The sequence below is a fragment of the Anomaloglossus baeobatrachus genome, chromosome 6 (assembly GCF_048569485.1).
Source record: "Anomaloglossus baeobatrachus isolate aAnoBae1 chromosome 6, aAnoBae1.hap1, whole genome shotgun sequence".
Classification (NCBI taxonomy): Eukaryota; Metazoa; Chordata; class Amphibia; order Anura; family Aromobatidae; genus Anomaloglossus; species Anomaloglossus baeobatrachus.
The window spans coordinates 171689371-171709486 of record NC_134358.1 but is presented as its reverse complement, the minus strand read 5'-3'; positions in this window follow the sequence as shown (position 1 = coordinate 171709486).

The following is a 20116-nucleotide window of genomic DNA, read 5'->3' as shown; positions in this document are numbered from 1 at the left end:
ATTTCTTCTTTCTTCTCTTATGTCGTGAAACTGAAATGACACAGAAGTGGGGCGCAAATGGTGTCTTATCAGATGGTACCAGAAAGAATTTAATTAGATGTGCTAACCTGGTGCTTTTGTTTTATAGATACAACCACGCAACCACGTGTTGAGGAAGGCTGCTGCAGAACCCAGGAAGATAGCGTTGGAGGAGATGGAAGAAAAGGGTTAATCCGTGCTGCCAGAAGAAGATCAGCGAAGATCAAGGGGAATTAAGACATCGGATTGATTTATTTGTTTTATGCGTTTTGGACCTATATTACTCCTTCTTCAGGATCAAATCAGTAATGTACATTATCGATTTTTGTCCTGAAGAAGGGGTTATACAGCTCAGAAACCCATAGAACAATAAAATCCGATGTCTTAATCCCCATTGATCTCCAGTGATGTTCTTCTGGCAGCGCGGATTAACCCTTTTCTTCCATCTCCTCCAAAGCATTTTTTTTCTCTTAAAACAAACTTCCAGTAACATTAACACCAAATTATGCTCCCAAATCTATGGAATTAAAATAATATGTTTGGTAAAAATTACCTCTGACTCACAGTGTGCGAAGTGATCACACTAATAGGACAATTTTAATTAGAGCCCTTCCCCCACCTTTTTACACAGTGATCAGGCCATGTCCTAGGGTGCAGTATTCAGGGGGCCATATATACAGAATAAATATCAACCAAATTTAAGTGCTATTTTGAAAAAGGCCGTATAAAATGAATTTTTTTACATCCATATATATTAAATAAATTGAGCAGTACATTTATCTACAGCTTGCGTTGTCTTGCTCAGTCACAGGAAAAAAGCATTTGCTATATGTCTCTCTCACACTCAGTGTAAGGCCTCTTTCACACGTCCGTGAAAATCATTCACGTTTTTCACGGACGTGTCAAAGGTGCGTATTGCCCTCGGTTGTGTTATCCGTGATAACACACGGAGAACGGGAACTTGCTACTCCCCTGTCCCTGGCGTCGCTGTCCGTGGTGCTGATCTTCGGTCTCCGGCCCTGCCGACTCCCCGCTGCTGCTGCTTCCGGCCGCAGTGAAGTGAATATTCAATGAGCATAATGAGCGGCGGTCGGCAGCAAGTGACAGCAGCGGCAGAGACAGCAGGGCTAGAGAAGGTAAGTAAAGGTTGTTTTTTTTTCCTCCCAGACACATGTCTTTTCTCTGGTGCGTGTCACACGGAATACATCCGTGTGGCCCGTTTGCGTTCCGTGTGACACCCGTCATGCCGGAGAGAAAACGGACATGTTGCCGTGAGAAACACAAGGACACACGTAAGTACGGAACGGAGACATGTTCCGTGCGAAAATACTTACATGTGTCCAAAACCATAGAAATACATAGGTCTACGTGTCTCCGGTACGTGAGAAAACTGACAAACATGTACCGAAGGCACATACGTGTGAAAAAGGCCTAAACTACATGTTAAAGGAAAATCAGAAATTTGGTGTTACAATAGTGATTCCAAGTGATTAATTTCGCTCATGTTGCTTGACTTCTTTATTAGTGATGAGCGAGTACTAAATGCTCGTTATTCAAATTGAGCACGTCGGTCTGCTCAGGCGCTTGAATTGAGTAACGAGTATAATGGAAGTCAATTGGAAACTCAAACATTTTTTCAGAAGACTCCCCTTGAAATCAAAGGAGGTTCTTCAGGTTCTTCTACCTGCACTCCCAGCCAAACATCCAGCATATTTGTTGCCGCTTCACCCAACACTATTAACATCTCCACATTGGAGGGAAAATGTACCCAGTGGGTGAGTAGCGCAAACAAGCGCCTATCCTGTGGTGGTTCATGGACAGATATTCTGCTTCATCTATGCAGCCCTGTCTGCAACAATAAGAGAATTCCTCATTTAAGGATCGATTTATTTCTTGACAAATGGGATATTTATTTACCATCTATGTGATTTCAATCTGGAAAAGCCCCTGAAGAACCTCCTTTGATTTCAAGTCCTGGAGGGGAAACGCGTCAGGCAATAATAAGAACAGGCTATCTTGTCGATCCATCTAGTTTGATGATAATATTTTGGAATTAATGCATGAACCCTGGACTGTGTCCTAGACCCTGGCTTTAAATTAATAACTTATGGTTGCCAGATTTGTTGTGAACATTGGAATTTACGTATTAGAGATATTGTTGACCAGAGTTAGATCAACAATGTTTCATCACTGAGGCATGAATGGGAATCACTTTAACCTGAAAGAGCCCCTCAGAATAGCAGCACTAATTAGTGTGGAGTATAGGGTGTCAACAGGGCCAGTCGACGTAGAGTGGGGGCACCTGTAGCGTGACGTCATAGGGTGCCGACCCCCACGGGTAGGTAGGGGGAGTACAGGGAAAAGCCCGATAATCCTCCACCAACCATAATATATGCATTAATGTATTTTACATTTTGCACTTGTTCCTTGATGTGGTGTGTTGATTAAAATTATATATTTTTAATAGGGGTTTGCTTGTTGGTATTATAGTGTTTATACCCCTGGAAAAAGAGTATATATTTCTCTTTTTTGGTCGTAAATTGTTCTAAAAATGAGCAATGCCTGGATTGGGCAAGACATTAGCATTATTGTTAAAGGGGCACTCAGGGTATTGTGACCGTTAAAGGTGCACATGGGGAACAATTACCGTATTTTTCGGATTATAAGACGCACTTTTCCTCTCAAAAATTTGGTAGGAAAATGAGGGATGCGCCTTAAAATCCGAATATAGCTTTACCTGCGGGTCTTGTCTGTGCAGCGATCGGGCGGCCGGGTGCCTGTGGCTGCGTGCAAGCGGCCGGGTACCTGTGCTTGCGTGCAGGTGGCAGCCGGGTACCTGTGGCTGCGTCCGGGCAGCAGTCGGGTGCCTGCGCCTGCGTGTGCGTGGCAGCCGGGTGCCTGTGTGTGGGAGGAAGCCGGCACCGACAGGCACCCGGCTGCCACCCACACGCAGCCACAGGTACCTGGCTGCCACCCGCACGGAAGCACAGGTACCCGGCCGCTTGCACGCAGGGTGGGCGGGCAGCCTGCTGGCTGCCACTCTGTGCGTGTGGGCTGCTATGCAGCAGGTTACCCAGTTTGTCCGTGGTCCCAGTTTCAAATTATGGCGCCGGGAGCGGGCGCGTATGCAGATGGAGCCCTTGGATGAGAGCTCCATCTGCGCATGCGCCGCTTCAGGTGCCATCATTTGAAACGGGACCGCGGACACTGGGACACTCACCGCACTGGCCTGCTGAACGACTCACCCGCCGCCATTGCTGCTGCCGCCGCTCCTGCCACCACGGACCCCGCCGCTCCTGCCAACACGGACCCCGCCGCCACTGACCCGCCGCACCTGCCAACACAACCTCTGCCTCCTGTGACCCCGCTTCACCACCACTGCTGCCCCCCTCCGGTAAGACAACACCGGAGTATAAGACAGACCCCATTTTTATTTTTTTACCTTTTTTATGTCTAAATTTGGGGTGCGTCTTATAATCTGGTGCGTCTTATAAAGTGAAAAATACGGTACTTTATAGGGGCAAAATATGGACACCTTTCGAGGGCACTTGCCAAGGGCAATAATATTTTCCAGGGGGCAATTTTACCAAGTCCTGTAGAGGGCACAAAGGAGGCATTATTACCGTGTAAGTGGAAAGTGGTGGCACTATTATGTGGGGCAGTAGGAGAAGTGTTTTTTTGTGCCACACAGCTGGTGCAGTAATAAGGGCACATATGGCAGCAGCAGCAGCTCAGTATTGGGGTTGCAGCAGGATGAGGGGTTTGTGCAGGTCGGGAATAGATGGGGTCGGGGCTGGAAATGTGAGAAGTCAGATGTGTCTTTGCTGTAATCTCTGCAGAAGTCATATCGGTCTGGGCTAGATGGAAAAGATGAAAAAAGTGAAAGGGTCCATCAGAAAGAACGTCAGCTGTAAGTCACTATCTGTAACTGTACTGTAGACTCTTACATGTACTGCAGACTGGTATTTGCCACTATATGGTCACAATATGGCGGTAATGTCGGTGTTGGCTTTTGTGTAGATTTATTTTCAGTAACAGTGCAGTTATCTGCTGAGGTTTCTGTATACCCACTATTAAGGCGCACTACCATAGTTTGTTAGCTGGTTAGAGGCCCCTTCAGATGTTTTGCCCCCTGAGCAGAACCACTAGCTACGCCTCTGTCTGAAAGGCTAGAATCCCTGCCTACATAACTCTAATATACTATCCCTTCTCCAGCAGCTAGCCCTACACAAATTAACGAGGAATGGTTTTAACCCCTTAACGAATGCGAGCAGTAAAAATATGTCCCAGCGGTCATAGTGTTAATCCCACCCGGCTGCCACGGTGGCGTTCTGTGATCACGTGGATCCAATGGTTGTCATGGTAGCACACAGTCATGTGATGACTCCTGTAGCTCGCATGACTTACTTCCTGTTTCACAGCCGAGAGCTATGTGAGACAGGAGATGAGCAGTACTGGTATTCACAGCTGTGTAGTTGTGATCAGCAGATACGGAAGAGCGATCAGACTGCTAATACTTTATAATCCCCTAGGAGGACTAGTAAAATTAAAAAAATAAAATTTTAAAAGAAAAGTTTTGAAAAAAAAAGTAAAAAAAATCTAAAAAGTTCAAATTTTTCCCCTTTTACCACATTGAAAATTAAAGGGGTAAAAAAATAAAAAATATACACACATTTGGTATTGCCACATTCACAAATGCCCCATCTATCAAAATATAAAATCAATTAATCTGATCGGTAAACGGCGTAGCTGCAAAAAATTCCAAACACCAAAATTACATTTTTTGATCGCAGAAAATTTTTTGCAAAATACAACAGGCAATCAAAACATAGCATCTGCTATGGAAAAATATAGCATCTTCTAAATGGTACCATTAAAAATGCCATCTCGAGACGCAAAAATAAGCCATCACTGAGCCCTAGATCCCGAAAAATGAGAACGCTATGGGTCTCGGAAAATGGTGCAAAACATATGCCACTTTTTTTGGACAAACGTCTGATTTTTTTTAACCCCTTAGATAAAAGTAAAGCTAGACATGTTTGGTATCTACGAACTCGCACCGACCTAAGGCATCACACCAACACATCAGATTTACTATATAGTGAACACAGTAAATAAAATATCTCGAAAACAATCCTGAAATTGCACTTTTTTTTGCAATTTTTCTGCATTTGGAATTTTTTTTGTCATTTTCCAGTACACTATATGGTAAAACCAATACTTTCATTTAAAAGTACAACTCGTTTCACAAAAAATAAGCCCTCACATGGGTATATTTATGGAAAAATAAAAAAGTTACGGCTCTTGGAAGAAGAATGGCGAAAAAAAAAACGGAAAGCACAAAATCGGCTGGTTGTGAAGGGGTTAATAGAGAACAGAATAGATTTTAATTAGTCATGAAAAGGACTTTTGGGTTAAAGTAACAGCAGCAAGCAATGAAGGAATGTAAGGCAATAGTCACTGCCTACATGCCTGTAATACACTATCCCTTCTCTGCAGTTCTCTCTACACTAATTGTAGTAATGCCGGTATTAATACAGAAAAGAATAGATTTGGATTAGCCTTGAAAATACTTTTGGGCTAACGTAGCAGCAGCAAGGAATGTAAGGCTGGAATCCTACATGCCTTTTGTAATGCCGTTACTAGCAGACCCACATTGTCCTACCTCCTTCCCCGGCGGGGATGCTAGTAGACTCACCCTCCTGGGCGCTCAGCGGTGGTTGCTTTATGCCTGATCCCTGCTGCATATCAATCAAAAAGACTGCTGGAACATCATTGTAAATGTGAACAGGGTGCTAGACAAAATATACACAATCTATATGAGGTTAAAGCTGCACACCAATTCAGAGAAATATGAATAAGCATAACTGCTCTATGATACATAAGGAATGAAAAATACAATTAACCATGGGAAAACTAGAAAAAATGTGACATTGCATAACTGCTGAGGATTATTTGAATAAAAACAAAAAGGAGATATTTCACTAATGTATTGATCAATTCATTACTGCCCCATACCACTTCACGGTAATCTCTTATTTATGGGGTACCTAACCAATTGTTATCTCTATATGCGGTTAAAACCTGCTTGTGTGTGTATGGTTCTCTAACCAAATGTCGATCAATACATTAGCTCAATATCTCTTTTTTTTCAAATAATCCTCAGCAGTTGTGCAATGTCACATTTCAATTTTTTCAATTTTTCATATGGCTAATTGTATTTTTCATTCCTTATGTATCATAGAGCAGTTACGCTTATTCATATTTATCTGAATTGGTGTGCAGCTTTCACCTCATATACAGTGCCTACAAGTAGTCTTCAACCCCCTGCAGATTTAGCAGGTTTGATAAGATGCAAATAAGTTAGAGCCTGAAAACTTCAAACAAGAGCAGGATTTATTAACAGATGCATAAATCTTACAAACCAACAAGTTATGTTGCTCAGTTAAATTTTAATACATTTTCAACATAAAAGTGTGGGTCAATTATTATTCAACCCCTAGGTTTAATATTTTGTGGAATAAGCCTTGTTTGCAATTACAGCTAATAATCGTCTTTTATAATACCTGATCAGGCTGGCACAGGTCTCTGGAGTTATCTTGGCCCACTCCTCCATGCAGATCTTCTCCAAGTTATCTAGGTTCTTTGGGTGTCTCATGTGGACTTTAATCTTGAGCTCCTTCCACAAGTTTTCAATTGGGTTAAGGTCAGGAGACTGACTAGGCCACTGCAACACCTTGATTTTTTCCCTCTTGAACCAGGCCTTGGTTTTCTTGGCTGTGTGCTTTGGGTCGTTGTCTTGTTGGAAGATGAAATGACGACCCATCTTAAGATCCTTGATGGAGGAGCGCAGGTTCTTGGCCAAAATCTCCAGGTAGGCCGTGCTATCCATCTTCCCATGGATGCGGACCAGATGGCCAGGCCCCTTGGCTGAGAAACAGCCCCACAGCATGATGCTGCCACCACCATGCTTGACTGTAGGGATGGTATTCTTGGGGTCGTATGCAGTGCCATCCAGTCTCCAAACATCACGTGTGTGGTTGGCACCAAAGATCTCGATCTTGGTCTCATCAGACCAGAGAACCTTGAACCAGTCTGTCTCAGAGTCCTCAAAGTGATCATGAGCAAACTGTAGACGAGCCTTCACATGACGCTTTGAAAGTAAAGGTACCTTACGGGCTCGTCTGGAACGGAGACCATTGCGGTGGAGTGCGTTACTTATGGTATTGACTGAAACCAATGTCCCCACTGCCATGAGATCTTCCCAGAGCTCCTTCCTTGTTGTCCTTGGGTTAGCCTTGACTCTTTGGGCAAGCCTGGCCTCGGCACGGGTGGAAACTTTCAAAGGCTGTCCAGGCCGAGGAAGGCTAACAGTAGTTCCATAAGCTTTCCACTTCCGGATGATGCTCCCAACAGTGGAGACAGGTAGGCCCAACTCCTTGGAAAGGGTTTTGTACCCCTTGCCAGCCTTGTGACCCTCCACGATCTTGTCTCTGATGGCCTTGGAATGCTCCTTTGTCTTTCTGAAAAAGACAGAAAAGGCTGGAAAAAGAGATAATTAATCCAAACATGTGAAGCTCATTGTTCTTTGTGCCTGAAATACTTCTTAATACTTTAGGGGAACCAAACAGAATTCTTGTGGTTTGAGGGGTTGAATAATAAATGACCCTCTGAATAAACTTTTCACAATTTAAAAAAAAAAAAAAGAAATAACATTCTTTTTTGCTGCAGTGCATTTCACACTTCCAGGCTGATCTACAGTCCAAATGTCACAATGCCAAGTTAATTCCGAATGTGTAAACCAGCTAAATCTGCAGGGGGTTGAATACTACTTGTAGGCACTGTAGATTGTGTATATTTTGGCTAGCACCCCGTTCACATTTACAATGTTGTCCCAGCAGTCTTTTTGATTGATATGCAGTTTTTTCTGTCTGAGAACCCAGCGCCGCCCTGTTGCCATGTTTATTTAATTTCCTATATAGCCAGGTCCCTGGCTTCCCATACACAAGCAGGTTTCAACTGCACATAGAGGTAACAATTGGTTAGAATCCCCATAAATAAGAGATTACCGTGAAGTGGTTATGGGGCAGTAATGAATTGATCAATACATTAGCTAAATATCTTTTTTTTTTTTTTCCCAAATAAATCTCAGCAGTTATGCAAAGTCACATTTCAATTTTTTCCATTTTTCATATGGCTAATTGTATTTTTAATTTCTTATGTATCATAGAGCAGTTATGCTTACTCATATTTCTCTGAATTGGTGTGCAGCTTTCACCTCATATAGATTGTGTATATTTTGGCTAGTACCCTGTTCACATTTACCATGGTGTTCCAGCAGTCTTTTTGATTGATATGCAGTTTTTTCTATCTGAGAACCCAGCCCCAGCCTGTGGCCATGTTTATTCAATTTCCTATATAGCCAGGTCCCTGGATTCCCATACACAAGCAGGTTTCAACCGCACATAGAGGTAACATTTCGTTAGAGACCCTTACACACAAATATTTACATATTAAAATATAACCTTTATTAATATTAATTAAAATGATGTAATCAGTAAAATCATGGATTCATTCATTTCATTTATTCATGGATATAAAATGTTATACCCGGTTCTAGGTAACTAAGCTCAAACGGACCAGAAACCCGGGTATGGCGCACAGGTAAACTTCCTCTATAAGGTCAGGTTCTCAGCCACACTGCCTTATCCTTCTTAAAGATAGAATATTACAGGATACCGCCCTCCACAATCTATCCTTAAGTTCAAACAATTATATGAGGAATATTGGTGAAACTCAATACCATTTCATTTTCTTTATACATATGTCATTTTCTTACCATAAATGACCATTATGAAAAGCAGATATCGTGAGAACTCCCAACGCGTTTCCGTCACTTCAAATTCGTCAGGGGAGCCTGTGTCAATCAGACGGCGGCGCAGAAAGAATATGTTTGCTTGTGGACACACTATGTCCGCTGTGGGCATTGTTTCTTAAAGACCACTATGTGGATTTAAACAGTGGCATTTGGATGTGCAGTGTCTGATTGACACAGGCTCCCCTGACGAATTTGAAGTGAAGGAAACACGTTGGCAGTTCTCACGATATCTGCTTGGAGGACGGAGTAATGAGATAGCCAGAGGAGGTCTATCAGTAATATCCCCACATCTTATGAAATTGATAATTTTGAATAAGCCTGTCGCTGGTGAGACTATTCCAATTTTTTCATAATGGTCATTTATGGTAAGAAAATGCTATATGTATAAAGAAAATGAAATGGTATTGAGTTTCACCAATATTCCTCATATAATTGTTTGAACTTAAGGATAGATTGTGGAGGGCTGTACCCTGTAATATTCTATCTTTAAGAAGGATAAGGCAGTGTGGCTGAGAACCTGACCTTATAGAGGAAGTTTACCTGTGCGCCATACCCGGGTTTCTAGTCCGTTTGAGCTTAGTTACCTAGAACCGGGTATAACATTTTATATCCATGATTTTACTGATTACATCATTTTAATTAATATTAATAAAGGTTTTATTTTAATATGTAAATATTTTTTCATGTCATAACATGAATGGTCCACTTCTGCTATAAAATATAATTGACAATTGAAGGGGTAAGCATTAAGTTTTTCTTAAAGTATCGTGCTAAATTAACCCTTACACACAAGCAGGTTTTAACCGCATATAGAGGTAACAATTGGTTAGGGACCCCCATAAATAAGATTACCGTGAAGTGGTTATGGGGCAGTAATGATGAATTGATCAATACATTAGATAAATATCTCTTTTTTTTTTTTTTCCAATAATCCTCAGCAGTTATGCAATGTCACATTTTAATTTTTTCAATTTTTCATATGGCTAATTGTATTTTTCATTTCTTATGTATCATAGAGCAGTTATGCTTATTCATATTTCTCTGAATTGGTGTGCAGCTTTCACCTCATATTGATCCCTGCTGCAGGTACCCAGGACCTTAGCACACTGCAAACACCTATTAAGAGCATACTTATGGCACGCATGCACCTATTCTTAAAGGGCCAGCATGCCCTATCCTGGAAGTGCCTCTCAGCAGCCTCCGTACTCCAGAAGTGACGTCATGCGCTCTCATTCTCCGACTTTTACCTTGTGGTTTTCCACGTTGCTAGGGACACCATCGACCGAGATATCCAGCCGCGGCATCACACACATGAAACGAGCAGCTCATATTGTGCTGGCATAGACCTGCACAATACCTCATTGTATTATTATACTGCTGGAATCCTGCATACACTGAGCAGGACTGATTGGAGGTAACACTGTTGGATCCTACAAGACCTTCTTGGACTCACATTCCGGCTCAAGAGTCTTGGATTTGAATCTTTGGCATTTACCTCATGATTAGCACAACTGGATAACTGTGTATGTTATTTATTTTTATTGGGGATTAAGCTGTCCCCCTGTATATTTATGGCTATCCAGAAACCCCCCTTATCTATTTCCCAGTTGAATGTGTATATCTTGATGTTTTAAATGGTAATTTGATTAATTTATTTTTTTAAGAGATTTATACAGCTTCTCAATTACTAAAGCATATCAGGTGACTTAGGAACACCATTTTCTTTTGGGGATTGGTACAAGCGCCGTAATTTCACTCATAATTAAACCAAGTATTATTTTCAAGCTTTTCTCCAACTCTTCAATAAAATAGGGCCGGAATCAGCGCATGCACGCACCGCGATCTCCAGCAACATTTTATGAAAGACACTGTCAAGACAAATATGAGCGGTGGTGGCACATGTGCAGGTTGAATGTTTTTTTTTTATTAGCACATGCGCTGACACCGTTCATAGTCATCTCTACAGTGTCCTCAGTAAAATGGCGCCAGAGATCATGGTACGCATGTGCTGATTTCGGCGCCATTTATTGAGGAGTTGGAGAAAAACTTGAAAATAATACTGCACACTGTACACACTAGCCGCAGGACCTCAATGCCAGCTAGTGTGGATGACATAGGACACATTATGCACCCCGGCTTCAGAAGAAGGATGACAAAGATGGCCTAAAGAGGAGGCACCGGTACCAAAGAACGGAGACAGCCATCCAACCAGTCTGCACCACACCATCCCTTAGGTGAGTATTATAAAGTGATTTTTACATTCTACACAGCGGCCTGGGCTCCTATATACAGAATCTTAGAATGCTGTATATAAGAGCCCACTGATGGTGACCGCAGCTTATAGTCACCAAATCTGGTGACAGGTTCTATTTAAGCTTTGGTTGGGCTCAGGGCTGGACTCATTTTTCTACACATTTTGTACTGTTCATGTTGAAAAAAGCATTGTACAGGATCTTACTTAGCGTTTTCCTTCATTAGGACCACCAGGATTCAGCTGCAGCTTATATATATGGCTCAGCAAATAGGATATTTCTTTTCCACCTAAATAGGAAAGAGGAAATGTATTTTACTACCTATAAAGCATATTTATTGCCCTTTAAACACCTTTAGAAACCTATAGATTTCCTGCTGTTTAACGCTCAAAGAATTTAAACACGCAACCATGTATTTTTCCTAATAGAATCGTCGTTTATGATTAATTGTTAATCATTCAACAGTTACATGATGGTCAAGGGAAATACAAGTCAGTATAAGTCAGCAGGTAGGAAAAACTTAGTGCCTGAGTAAGAAATATTTGTACTTAATTAATTCTCCAAGGATCTCGTGGGGAATATTTTATACATGTTTCTCAAGAGCCCTCATGATATGAATAATTTTTATTAGGACCACCTCAGATAATTTCAGTGGAGGAGCATCATAGCATCGGTATTATGACCCCAAACCAAGACCTTCTGCTGCTCTACTAAAACAAAACTTGCATCACCATGGCTTCTAACTGGTGTAAACAAAAAACATTAAGCAAAATCACAAGCGATCACGAACCAGCCTAAACATTTTGTAAATTATTATTTATACTGCTCAAGATAAAGCAAACATCATTTTGAAGGGCATCTTCTAGGGGGTTTTAAACTCCAAACTAACATCTTCTGTGTAAAGCACCTGAAATGTAGATTATGTCTTTACCTTTGTATAATAAGTCAATTTCTCTGTTTTCTAGAAATCCTGCCATGAAAGATGAAGCAAAGCCAAGTAGGACTGGGTTAATTCCTAGCAGATTATGACTTAAAGGGGTAGTTCACCCATATTTTTTATTGTCTAGTTCGATATTATATTGAGAAACAATGTTTCTCTCAAATATCTTGTGTTGGCAATAGTGCCTGTGAGAGGTGCTATTGCAGACTGCTGTTCCCACTCCAGTGACGTCACCGTCAAGTGCCGCACACGTCACATCTGTGCAGCCGGTTGCACTCTTCCAGACTCACAGAGCTGTGGGCGGAGTTTCACTGCTGTCACAGCCCATCTGCTCCCTGCTCCCCCCTCCCTCCTCCCTCACAGCAGAACGCTGCAAGCAAGAGACGCGACGCTCTGTGCTGTGAGGGGAGGTGAATAAATTGCTGGTCCAGGTGCGGCAGCAACAGCAGTTACAGCAGCAACACCAGCAGCAGATGGTTCTCCCAGCTGAAATTGTCTGGACTAGGGAAATGGCACCACCCGCCAGCCAAAAATAATGGTATGCAGGTAAGGTGAACAGAACGGAAGGCCTTGCATAAAATAACTCTGGAGGACAATGTCAAGGCTTTCCTGAGAGAGTGGCAGACAGGGAGAACCTGCAACCAGAGCAATGGGCAGAGGTCCTAAGTCCACACCTCACAGGAGAACCACAGAAAGTGTACTACCACCTTGTCCTGCAGGATGCCAAGGAATATGGCAAGCTAAAGGTATAGATTTTGACTTGTCTGGGTGTAACCCTGGCAGTCAGGTCATTAGAGTTTGCTTACTGGGGCTATCATAGGGACAAGCCACCCTGGTCCCAGATGTTTGACCATCTCCACCTGGTTCAAAAATGGCAGCAGCCCGAGACTTGCTGCCTAGCCCAGCCAGGATAGACCAGTTTATTCATTTACTACCTAAATCAATAAAAAACTGGGTTGCCCAGGGAGATCCCCAGGATGCAGATGATCACGTAGGCATTGTTGAAAGATATTTGGCTGTGGAGAACTCCCTGAGCCGTCAAGGGAGACTGTAATCACCTGTCTGCAATATCCAAAAGAAGGAGCCCTAGACCACCTCTGAAGGGTACCCAAAGACCCAGAAGGAGTCAGAGCCGGGTTTAAGAGATACATCGCGTTTCATTGTTTGTTGGAGGAGTCGTGCACTGGGTCATACGGTATATCAGTCAACTGTCCCCTGAGCAATTGACTGCAGCATAGGCCAATGTTGCTCCTACCTGTTCACACTGCCAAAAGTACCAATACTTGGTTTGATAACCACAGTATGACTATGCTTGATTGGCCAGCAAACTCGCCTGACCTAAACCCCATTGAGAATCTATGGGGTATTGTCAAGAGGAAGATGAGAGACACCAGACCCAACAATGCAGAGGAGCTGAAGGCTGTTATCAAAGCAGCCTGGGTTTCCATAACACCTCAGCAGTGCCACAGGCTGACCGCCTCCATGCCACGCCGCACTGATGCAGTAACTCATGCAAAAGGAGCCCCGACCAAGTATTGAGGCATTTACTGTACATACTTTTCAGTAGGCGCCAACATTTCTGAGTTTAAAATCATTTTTTCAGTTGGTCTTATATAATTCTAATTTTCTGAGATAATGACTTTTGGGTTTTCATTAGGTGTAAGCCATAATCATCAACATTAACAGAAATAAACACTTGAAATAGATCCCTCTGTGTGTAATGACTCTATATAATACATGTGTTTCCCTTTTTGTATTGAATTACTGAAATAAATTAACTTTTTGATGATATTCTAATTTATTGAGATGCACTTGTAAGTAACATCTCACCCCCCACCCTTATTCTAGCACACAATGTCACCATATGGGCACTTGTCTCTCTTCTCTTTTACCAATTAATACCCTGTTATCCTGCATGAAACCAGCCCGCACTCAAAGAGCGCTGTTTATGTTTTTGACCATATATGACCATAATGACTATGAAGTATCACTGTGTTCATGAGAAATTGCATAACAAATTATGGGGTACAATTTGTCCTATTATCTTTTGCGTAAATTATAAGTTTAATGCCAAAATAGTAACTTAGTGGAAAAATGCAATTTTTTTGTTTTCACATCTTAATGTTATAAAGTTTTGTAAACCACATGTAGGATAAAAATGTTCTGTACACCCTAGATGAATTCCTTCAGGGGTCTAGTTCCAAAAATGGGGTAATTTGTGTGTGTACATCATTTCACCATAAACAGACAAAGCAGATGCTCCCGGGAAGATTTCAGACAGAGGAGTGAAAATACTTATTAGAAGAGTTGTCCGAGTGCTAAGGAGCATCGGTGGAGAGCTACAGAAAGACTTTGAATCAGCAGGTACAATTGTTTCAAAGAAAACAATAAGTAATGCATTCAAGACTCCATTGCTGAAAATAAAGCATGTTCAAGCACATTTGCTAAACAACATTTAGACAGATCTCTGAAATACTGGGAGAATATAGTCCGGTCAGAGAAGACCAAAATTTAACTGTTTAGATGCCATAATAGCATGTTTGGAGGCCAAGAAGCACTGCATGTCACCCCAAAACACCATACCAACAGTGAAGTTTGGAAAATTCATGGTTTGGGGCTGTTCTTCAGCATACAGCACTGGCAAACTTTGTATAATTCAAGGAAGGGTGAATGGACAAATGTACAGAGACATTCTTGATAAAAATCTGCTGCCATCTACCAGGAAGATGAAGATGAAATGAGGGTGGACATTTCAGCAAGACAATTAAACCAAACACACAGCCAATAAAACGCTCAATTGGTTGCTAGAATTCCCCAGTCAGTTATCTGACCTGAATCCAATAGAAAATGTATGGAAGGATCTTCATCCTTCCAAAAACCACACTAAGCACCAGGGGTCAGTCATTACAGGTGAAAGAAAGATGATTCTGGCAGCTAAACAGGAAAGGGTTCTTTTCAGTTAGAGCAGTTAGACTGTGATTACTATAACAGCTTTTAAAAAAGCTGGATGATTTCCTTAGTATAAATAAAATTGTGATTTATATATCATTTAGTGCCAAAAAATGCATACCGTGTGCAGAATTATTAGGCAAGTTGTATTTTAGAGGATTTTTTTTATTATTGATCAAAAACTATGTTCTCAATCAACCCAAAAGACTCATAAATATCAAAACTTAATATTCATGGAAGTTGGAGTGGGTTTTTTTTAGATTTGGCTATCTTAGGAGGATATCTGTTTGTGAAAGTAACTATTACTGTGCAGAATTATTAGGCAACTTAGTAAAAGAACAAATATATTCCCATCTCACTTGTTTATTTTCACCAGGTAAACCAATATAACTGCACAAAATTTAGAAATAAACATTTCTAACATGCAAAAACAAAACCTCAAAAAATTAGTGAGCAATATAGCCACCTTTCTTCATGATGACACTCAACAGCCTACCATCCAAAGATTCTGTCAGTTGCTTGATCTGTTTAGGATCAACATTGCGTGCAGCAGCCACACAGCCTCCCAGACACTGTTCTGAGAGGTGTATTGTTTTCCTTCCCTGTAGATCTCACATTTTATGAGGGACCACAGGTTCTCTATGGGGTTCAGATCAGGTAAACAAGGGGGCCATGTCATTATTTTTTCAGCTTTTAGACCTTTACTGGCCAGCCGCATTGTGGACTAGTTGGGTGCATGTGATGGAGCATTGTCCTGCATGAAAATCATGTTTTTCTTGAATGATACCGACTTCTTCCTGTACCACTGCTTGAAGAAGTTGTCTTCCAGAAACTGGCAGTAGATCTGGGAGTTGAGCTTCACTCCATCCTCAACCTGAAAAGGTCCCACAAGTTCATCTTTGATGATACCAGCCCATACCAGTACCCCATCTCCACCTTGCTGGCGAAGGAGTTGGAGTGGAGCTCTTTGCTCTTTACTTATCCAGCCTCTGGCCCACCCATCTGGCCCATCAAGAGTCACTCTCATTTCATCAGTCTATAAAACCTTTGAAAAATCAGTCTTAAGATATTTCTTGGCCCAGTCTTGATGTTTTATCTTATGTTTCTTGTTCAAAGGTGGTAGTTTTTCAGCTTTCCTTACCTTGGCCATGTCTCTGAGTATGGCACACTTTGTGCTTTTTGATACTCCAGTAACATTGCAGCTCTGAAATATGGCCAAACTGGTGGCAAATGGCATCTTGGCAGCTTCACGCTTGATTTGCCTCAATTCATGGGCAGTTAGTTTGCGCCTTTTTTGCCCAACATGCTTCTTGTGACCCTGTTGACTATTTGCCATGAAACGCTTGATTGTTCGGTGATCACGCTTCAAAAGTTTGGCAATTTCAAGACTGCTGCATCCCTCTGCAAGACATCTCACAATTTTGGACTTTTCAGAGCCCATCAAATCTCTCTTCTGACTCATTTTGCCAAAGGAAAGAAAGTTGCCTAATAATTAAGCACACCTTATATAGGGTGTTGATGTCATTACACCACACCCCTCCTCATTACAGAGATGCACATCACCTGATTTAGTTAATTGGTAGTTGGCTCTCAGCCTATACAGCTTGAAGTAGGATAACATGTATAAAAAGTATCAAGTGATCAAAATACTCATTTGCCTAATAATTCTGCACGCAGTGTAATTGGTGGAGAAAAGTTGAACTTGATGGACCTAAGTGTTTTTCAACCTATGTAACTAAAGCTCAGAGTTCATATAAGGATCCCATGGAAACATTAGGATTTGAACAGTGTTTGTGTGGAATAATGGACCAAAATCACACCTGAGTTTGTCCATACAGGAGGCATCGTGAAGCTGTCGTCACCAACAAAGGCTATTGTACGAAACATTAAATACATTTCAGTAAACATGTTCAATAATTTTTTACTGTGTCATTTCTCATTATTACACCACTAAATTTATGGACATCTATGGGTTAAGTTCTTTGCCTGTGTGGATTGAATGGGTTGTTACTGACATCTATGGAGAGATTCATGTCAATTGCACCTTTAGAAATATATTTACTAAGAAAATTGGTGACATGTTCAATACTTATTTTACCTGCTGTTTATGGTGCTATGGAAGTTTGACTTTCAAGGCTACTTACATACACATAACCTTATTAGGAACATAGAGTATGTAAGGTTAGACATTCTAGACATAGATTACATAGCAAAACGTATCCTAATTAGATTTTTTTTATTATTAATTGTTCCTCTTCATCAGCAAATGTTCCTATTTAAACACTAATAATAATGAGCTGGTCATGACATAAGAGCTCATGCAGATGTCCGTGAATTTCGTTCTGAACTCGGTCTGTTCGGGTGTCTCTTGATTCACATGCAACAGCCTCAAGAAATATATGAAGCTGTCACGCTCAGGTCTGGAGAGCCATAGCCAGTCCATGCATTAGCAGTCTGTGGTTGGACCAACTGGCATGGACATCAACATGAGCTCGAAGTGTTGTTTGGGGGGAGCTTCCTTAGACACAATAACTAGTGATGAGCGAGTACTAAAAAGCTCGGGTGCTCGAGGCTCGGGCCGAGCATCCCAAGATACTCGTGTACTCGGCCCGAGCACCGAGCCCAATGTTATCCTATGGGAGACCCGAGTATTTTTGTGAAATGACCCCCGGCAGCATGTAGAAACCCTAAAAATGTCACAAAAGTCTCAGAAGAGTGCTCAAATGACATGGCAACAGCATGGGGAAGACCCCTTGAAGCATTTATCACTCAAAAGTCACAGCCGTGAACAATTTTGTCCGCGTTTTACGCCATTTTTACGGACTCACCAGAAAACCTTCAAAAATGACACCAAAATGAATTTTCATGGCGGAAATGTTAAGGGCACATACCCAATAGTGAGATAGAGCTAATGTATGTTATTTTTTTAGATTAATACATGAAAGATTTTACGTAAAACATTGTGTGGCACTCCGATGTCCCTGAGAAGAGACGTACATAAAGGCCTCTGAGTCTAATGTGCCCATTTTGAGGAAGTGAGTCTTTGTAGTATGTTCCTTTGCCAGGGCAGTCCAAAATTGTGAGGTTCACCAATGCCCCTGCATACAGACGTGCATGAGGGCCTGTAAACCTGAAGTGCCCATTGTAAGGAAGTGGGTCTATTGTAGTATAGCCCTTAGGCAGGGCAGCCAAAAATTGGGAGGCTCCACGTTGTCCCTGGATAGAGACGTGCATGATGGCCTGTAAACCTGAAGTGCCCATTGTAAGGAAGTGGGTGTATTATTGTATAGCCCTTAGGCAGGGCAGCCAAAAATTGTGAGGCTCCACGTTGTCCCTGGATAGAGACGTGCATGAGGGCCTGTAAACCTGAAGTGCCCATTGTAAGGAAGTGGGTCTATTGTAGTATAGCCCTTTGGCAGGGCAGCCAAAAATTGTGAGGCTCCACGTTGTCCCTGGATAGAGACGTGCATGAGGGCCTGTAAACCTGAAGTGCCCATTGTAAGGAAGTGGGTCTATTGTAGTATAGCCCTTAGGCAGGGCAGCCAAAAATTGGGAGGCTCCACGTTGTCCCTGGATAGAGACGTGCATGATGGCCTGTAAAGCTGAAGTGCCCATTGTAAGGAAATGGGTCTATTGTAGTATAGCCCTTTGGCAGGGCAGCCAAAAATTGTGAGGCTCCACGTTGTCCCTGGATAGAGACGTGCATGAGGGCCTGTAAACCTGAAGTGCCCATTGTAAGGAAGTGGGTCTATTGTAGTATAGCCCTTAGGCAGGGCAGCCAAAAATTGGGAGGCTCCACATTGTCCCTGGATAGAGACGTGCATGAGGCCCTCAAAACATTAAGTGTCCATTGTCAGGAAGTGGGTGTATTATAGTATAGCCCTTAGGAAGGGCAGCCAAAAATTGGGAGGCTCCATGTTGTCCCTGGATAGAGACGTGCATGAGGGCCTCAAAACATTAAGTGTCCATTGTCAGGAAGTGGGTGTATTATAGTATAGCCCTTAGGCAGGGCAGCCAAAAATTGGGAGGCTCCATGTTGTCCCTGGATAGAGATGTGCATGAGGGCCTCAAAACATTGTTCCCATTGCAAAGGAGCGGGTCTCCTGTCGTTGTAATGTCCATTCTGCAAAGAATGGGCGAAAAAATTTACCACTGGGGGTATACCTGAAACAAAGGCCTAACTATTGTAACGGTCATCATGGTGGCGCATGAGGAGAAGGAGGAGCAGTCCAGCGATTAGCCAAAGTCCAGAAGTGTGTACCCATGGGTGAGTGGAGGTACATGGCAAATTCCCGTTACAAACTTTAAATTCCGCTCTCATTTGCTGGTGGTGTGGTGAAGTCTGGCCCAATCCAACCCTTGTTCATCTTGATCAGAGTCAGCCTGTCAGCATTTTCAGTTGACAGGCGGGTGCGTTTATCTGTAATGATTCCACCTGCGGCACTAAAAACATGCTCTGACAAAACGCTAGCGGCAGGGCAGGCCAGGACTTCCAAGGCGTAGAGAGCCAATTCATGCCACGTGTCCACCTTGGATACCCAATAATTGTAAGGCACAGAGGAATGTCGGAGTACAGTTGTTCGATCTGCAAGGTACTCCTTGAGCATCTGGGCAAACTTAGGATTTCTTGTGGCACTACCCCGCACCTCAGGGGCTGTGGTACGTGAGGGGCTGAGAAAACTGTCCCACATCTTAAAGACTGTATCCCTACCTCTGGCGGATTGGACTTGTGCCTCTCTCGGCTGTACGCCTTGGTTGTCCACTGATTCCTGACCTATGCCGCTAGCGTTTTGTGAGGGGAATGCTTTGCCTACTTCCGTGACTATGGCCTTCCGGAACTGCTGCATTTTGGTTGACCTCTCCGCCTCGGGAATAAGAGACATAAAGTTCTCCTTGTAGCGTGGGTCTAACAGTGTTACCAACCAGTAATGATTGTCGGCCAAGATGTTCTTAACGCGAGGGTCATGAGACAGGCAGCTTACCATAAAGTCAGCCATGTGCGCCAGACTCTTAACAGCCAGGACTTCAGTAGCCTGACCAACACGATGACTGAACATGCTGTCCTCCTCCTCCTCCTCC